This window comes from Oncorhynchus keta, chromosome 27 (genome assembly GCF_023373465.1).
Source record: "Oncorhynchus keta strain PuntledgeMale-10-30-2019 chromosome 27, Oket_V2, whole genome shotgun sequence".
Taxonomy (NCBI): Eukaryota; Metazoa; Chordata; class Actinopteri; order Salmoniformes; family Salmonidae; genus Oncorhynchus; species Oncorhynchus keta.
Window position 1 is genome coordinate 37,979,027 of NC_068447.1, and position 6,000 is coordinate 37,985,026.

The window sequence follows — 6,000 nt, forward strand, 5'->3', positions numbered from 1 at the left end:
GACTGGGGAGAGAGAGGGAGAGGGAGGCCAGCCTTTACCTAATCATTTATATCATCAGCCTCCTCACTATCTCTCTCTCTCACCCTTCTATCCTATTACCTCCCCCTCTTACTCTCTCTGTTTCTCCCTCCGCCCTGGTCGCTCTCTTAGCTGTGCGTTCTGCCTGTGTGCCGAGCTCATTACAATCCTCTTCGCTTCATTACGGGAGAAAGACGGCCTGTCATCACTCCTGACACCTCTGACTGCCGCGCATTAGTGTTTTGCCTCCTCCCTCCCTCCCTCCCTCCCTCCCTCCTCCCCTCCCTGTGAAAGAGCATGGTACGACGGGGTGACAGGGGTGTCCAAATGGAGAGAGAGGTAAAGTCTCTTTGTCTCTCATATGGTGAATGAAGAAGTGATGTTGATGCCCTCCCAGGAGCCAAGAGCCTTAGCCTATCGATTAAAACAAAAGTCACCTCCAGACACAGATGAACAAACGCAAGTTTCACCAAGAATGATGTTAATGGCTGGGGTTGCTGTTTCATCTGAGCTATGGCGTCTGGTAAAGTTCTATTGGCTATGTGTTGTAAACACACTGCATGTTGGGCTGCATAGTGTTGATAATCAGACTGTTTGGAGACGGCTCATCCAGGTTTGTTTGCTGGAATCCATCAGGTTCAACACCAATGATTCCTGCCACACACCACAAGCCAAACGCCAAAGATAGGTCAGCAATCAAGTTTTTAAGATATATATTTTTCAAAATACAGAAATACAGCCAGAGTGATGCATTTTACATCATATTATACTGTGTTTTGCATCAACCTGGCTGTATTTCTGTATATTAAAATATGTATATCTTTAAAACTTGATTGCTGACCTGCAAAACACTTCGGGACTATGTCAACAATGGACTAATGAAACAAATACCCACTGGCATGTATTCATGGATGCCAAGGAAAGCATATTCTATCAATCATAGTTTTCCATCAATTCGCAAACGGTTGAATCTCACTGGAGAAATCATCAGGGTGAGGGAAACAGCGCCCCTCTGTCTCAGTATGTGTAGCCCATGTATCTGATGCTATCTGGAACAAAAGAGTATGACATGTTGCCGCCGTAGCATTTGACTGATTGATGCCAGCGAGTATTTGGCATCCCAAAAAAACAATTAGCCAATGAGCGTTAAGCAGAGTTCCACTGTGGGTTGTCTTGGCATAGCAAAACAGAATTTGTCTTCACACCAATCAAATCACGTCCTAAGCAAAACTTCATCATTGTCAGAAAATGTGTCTATTTCTGGTCTGCTTGTTTTGATGTACTGCAGTAAGCTAGCTTGCTTGCTAAATTCACTGGGGAAACTTACTTCTCTGCACAGGCCAAATTATTATGACAGCGATTCTGATCTAACCATAAATTCATATATTGTGCCACTAGCCTGAGATGATTGAAGTTCCGTATGTAGCCTAGCAGGCTTACATGAACGTTCATTGTTTCCCATGCAAGGAAGTTAGTCTACCTAGATAAAATGCTTTCTAGCCTATGAAAACCAAAACTAAAAGCGTACTGTATGACAGAGCCTTAGACCGTTTTGCAAACAGGAAAGAGAGGAGGATGGCATACCAGTCTACAAGTAGGGTGAATCAACATTTTGTTTTTACTTGTGTACGCAAGCATGCGCACACACACACACACAGAAATCAGTACCCTGGACAGCAACAATGTATTTAGCAACATTGATTTGACTGAATTGATTTTGGTATCTTTAAGATTGTTTCCAGTGTATTAAACTAAGAAGAAAAAGGGAAAAGAATATACCTGGTTGATGTTAAGATATTGAAATAGTGCTGAGATAGCACAGGCAGTGCTCCTGTTGTCTTCGTGTTGACTTGCGGTAATTCCGTGCTTCTAAATCAGTAGTTGTTTAAACTGTCAAAAACATTAACTTATGTATAGTTGAATTTATTCCGTCACTGCGTGTCTTTTTGTTGTCACTGTCTTATTGTATATCACGGTGGTGTATGAACTAATGGGTATAGAGCAAACAACGCAATTATCACAACATAGGTTGTAGTATGACCTTTTTTCCTGGCTTGGCTTCCCCAGTGATTTTATCCACGCACCACCACTGCAAATACTAAAAGATTGTTTTTGGGAGGAATTTTCCATCAAGTGTCTTTGTGTCGCTACTAATGGCTCCAATACAGAAATTATTGAATTACCTTGACTTTTAATTATCAGACCTGAATCAAAAAGTATGAATGCCCTGGACCTAAAGTCAATGTCTGGAGAGAAAGCTTTCGGGAATATGCTGTTAAAGATGGAAAAGGTAAGCTATCAGAATCCAATATCTCACCTCAGTGTGAAGTGTTGGTACTAGTCCCCTACCACCAGGAGATTGTCTGTTTTTAGAATGACCTCTAGGGGGAGCTGTGGGAACCTGATTTAGAGGTGTCAAGAGCGTGTGAAGCAAGTCATTGGCTTTTTCTCATTAGTGAAAAAGTCTGTCCTCTCTCCTCTGTGTCCCAGGAAACCGTTAAGCGGTCAAATCGTCGACGAGTGTCATTTCGTTAGTAGGCAAACAGAAGACAGTCCTCACCTCTTCGATAGCCTCCTTCTGGCAAGGAAGCACAAGTGTATCTTACCTGAGTCCTTCGTGTAAGAGTGTCAAAATCTGCCATACATCTGCCAAACATTTAAAAACAATACGCTACTTATTATTTTATCTATATCTCGCACTACTAGCTACATTTTGATCAGTTTATTCATTATTTTGGTGATTCCACCCTGTACACATAATTTGCCTGTTGACGTGTGATTGGAAGAGAGTTTAATTTCATACAATTTTGTCCACTTTCCCTCTCTTTGATTACCTTTGACCTATTTCAAAAGGAGACCAGAGAGGACAGAGGAGAGAGGATGTAGGAATTGAGCAAATCCAATATAGAAAAGTCCATCGTGTCCAACTCCATGGGAACAGCAGAAAACATGCCAGCTTTATTTTTCATACACACTTACCTCTCACCCCAAAAGTAATTTCAAATGGCTGAAATGTCTGTATCCAACTATGAATCCTCTGCAATGATAAAACAAAATATTCAAGAAAAAAAGAGCCATGGATGAAGGGGAGAGGGGGGTGAGCCCAGCCAGAGATATCCATCTGCAGAGAGAGAGAGTGAGAGCGAAGGAAGCAGGTTCCCATGTCATTACCCACTCCAATGCACTAACATCTAAAATTAACAGCGGCTCCATCCTGCTTACATGTTTTCAGGATGTTGCTCTGTCTCTGAGACCGATCTCCTCACACTTGGCTGGGCGTCACACCCATTCAGGGGGAAGGCAGCTAGGCAAAGGCAAGCAGCTAGTGAAAATGCATGGCTTCCTTTTTTAAATCCTCAGCTTAAGTACCCTTCCAGTTCCAATCCATTGTCCCTCCTGCTCCTCCCGGCTCTAAGGAGAGGGAGAGCCATGTGACTGGGTTCTGTGTCCCATATAATAATACAAACTTTATTATATAGTGCTTTTCAATACAAGTAACAAAGTGCATCACGTCATAAAATTTAAATAAAAGTGCTAACAAAGAGACAAAGATGGAGAATGAAACAAGAAAGCTAATTAAAATCATACATTGAAATCGTACATTAAAACCATCTTTATAAAAGTGTTCAACAAGGATTTTAAAAGAGGCACTGAATCTGCAAGCCTCTGGCAGACCATTCCACACAAAAACAAATAGACCCTTGACGGACACCATAGTGAACAGGTGCTGAATACTGAACCACCCATGCTCACTGAGAAACATCTGCCACATAGACATGACCTGAACCAGTCGAGGGCAACGCCAGAGATTCCTACCCATCTCTCCAGTCGGCCATTAAGGGTGTTGTGATCAATACTATCAAACGAGGCACTGAGAACCAAAATAACTAGAATAGAATGTTCACCGGCATCAGCAGCCAATAGAAGGTCATTACAGACATTCAATAAAGCCGTTTCCGTGCTGTGAAGAAAGAGGAAGCCCGACTAGAATTGCACTCCTACTCAAATACATCCCCAAATGCATGAAAACAACTTTAAAAAAAACATATTGGATAAAGTTCTACAATGTATTACTCAGTGAGGAGGGGTCTAGATTGAGCTTTTTAAGGAGAGATTGGACCAGTTTTAAAATAGGCTGGAAAGTAGCCAGAGGTCAGGGAGCTATTTACAATAGACAGAATGTTGGGGCCAACAGTCGGCATCATAGTAGGGATCAATTAGTAGTCTAGAAGAAATCTATTGTCTTAAAAAAATAGTTGTAGTTCTCAGCGATCAAGATAGAGAAGTAGTTCACTCTTGCATCTTTAACCGCAACATTGTAATTTCTCATCAAATCCTTCATTATGTCATAGGAAACTTAAAGTTTGCATTCAGCATTTCTAAGTTCACTTATTAACCTCTACAGAATTGGTGGCTCCTCCTCGGGATGGTTGAGCTAACATAGGCTAATGTGATTAGCATGAGGTTGTAAGTAACAAGAACATTTCCCAGGACAAAGACATATTGGATATTGACAGAAAGCTTAAATTCTTGTTAATCTAACTGCACTGTCCAGTTTACAGTAGCTATGACAGTAAAATAATACCATGCTATTGTTTGAGGAGAGTGCACAGTTATGAACTTGAAAAGTTATTAATAAACCAATTTGGCACAATTGGGTAGTCTTGATACAACATTTTGAACATAAATGCAATGGTTCGTTGGATCAGTCTAAAAACTGCACATACACTGCTGCCATCTAGTGGCCAAAATATAAATTGCGCCTGGGCTGGAATAATACATTATGGCGTTTCTTTTGCATTTCAAAGATGACGGTACAAAAAAACTTTTAGATGCAAGTTTTTTTCTTTGCATCATCTTTTACCAGATCTAATGTGTTATATTCTCCTACATTCATTTCACATTTCCACAAACCTCAAATAGTTTTCTTCAAATAGTATCTAGAATATGCATATACTTGCTTCAGGTCCTGAGCTACAAGCAGTTAGATTTGGTTATGTCATTTTTAGGCAAAATTTTAAAAAACGTTCCGATCCTTATTAAGGCACAAGTGTGTTCATTTAAACAAGATGAGACTCTGGCAGACAGTTTATTCTTGCTTTTAACTGGTGCCACTGAGTCCACAGCTAGCACATCTGGTTCCTTGAAAGTACTTTTTGGTTTCCCATTGGTTCAGGGAATGAAGTCATACATTTCCTGACTGGTAAAACTGGATGTTTTTTTTAAACAACAACAGAATTGAAAGTTTTGCCTGTTCTGGGAACGTTAATTTTTAGGTGCGGGATGTTCTGAGAACATTTTACTCTGGTTCCATTGAAAGTTTTCCTGGGAGGTTATGTTTAATCTCTGAGAATAGGAAGGACAGGTTATTTCAACGTTTTTGAGTAACTTCCTCAAAACTTTTACTGAATGTTTCAATAAGACTTAGAATAACACTGCTTGCTTATTTTGGGATATTTCTTTTGAACTCCAAACACAGAACACATGGATATAATGTCTCTTAGGCATCCCCCATTCATCCCCCTTCTCTTCCCTGTAGCTATTCCACAGGTAATATATATATATATATATATATATATATATATATATATATTATGCAAACACATGTTGTATTGTGACATGGCAGTGAGATTCTCACCAACATTGTCTGTTCTCTATCTATGGAATTTGTCCACCAGGAGGAAGCCAGCATGCCATGTTTTTTTACACATTCAAAGCTGTTCATTTTAATTGATTAAAAACCAGACCCCATCAAATAAACATTAAGATTAGGTGTGGCCAATTAGTGGGCGCAGCCAACAGAACTGAACACACTTAACAAGGGAGGATAGAGGTAGTTTTGTTGATGCTGAGAATGGAATGTACACCGAGTATACAAAACATTGACAACACCTACTCCTTACAAGACATGGACCGACCAGGTGAAAGCTATGATCCCTTATTGACGTCACTTGTTAAATCCACTTCAAATCACTGTAGATT

At 40.2% G+C, this 6,000-nt stretch overlaps 1 long non-coding RNA gene across 1 annotated transcript in view; it reads right to left on the reverse strand.

Moving 5' to 3' along the window:
- The window catches only part of LOC118359480 (uncharacterized), a 33,305-nt gene extending 27,571 nt beyond the window's left edge, over positions 1–5,734 (reverse strand). The window contains exon 1 of the long non-coding RNA XR_004820680.2: positions 5,657–5,734. This is a non-coding gene — a long non-coding RNA (uncharacterized LOC118359480). The remainder of the gene's footprint in view (positions 1–5,656) is intronic.
- Positions 5,735–6,000: the final 266 nt, after the last annotated feature.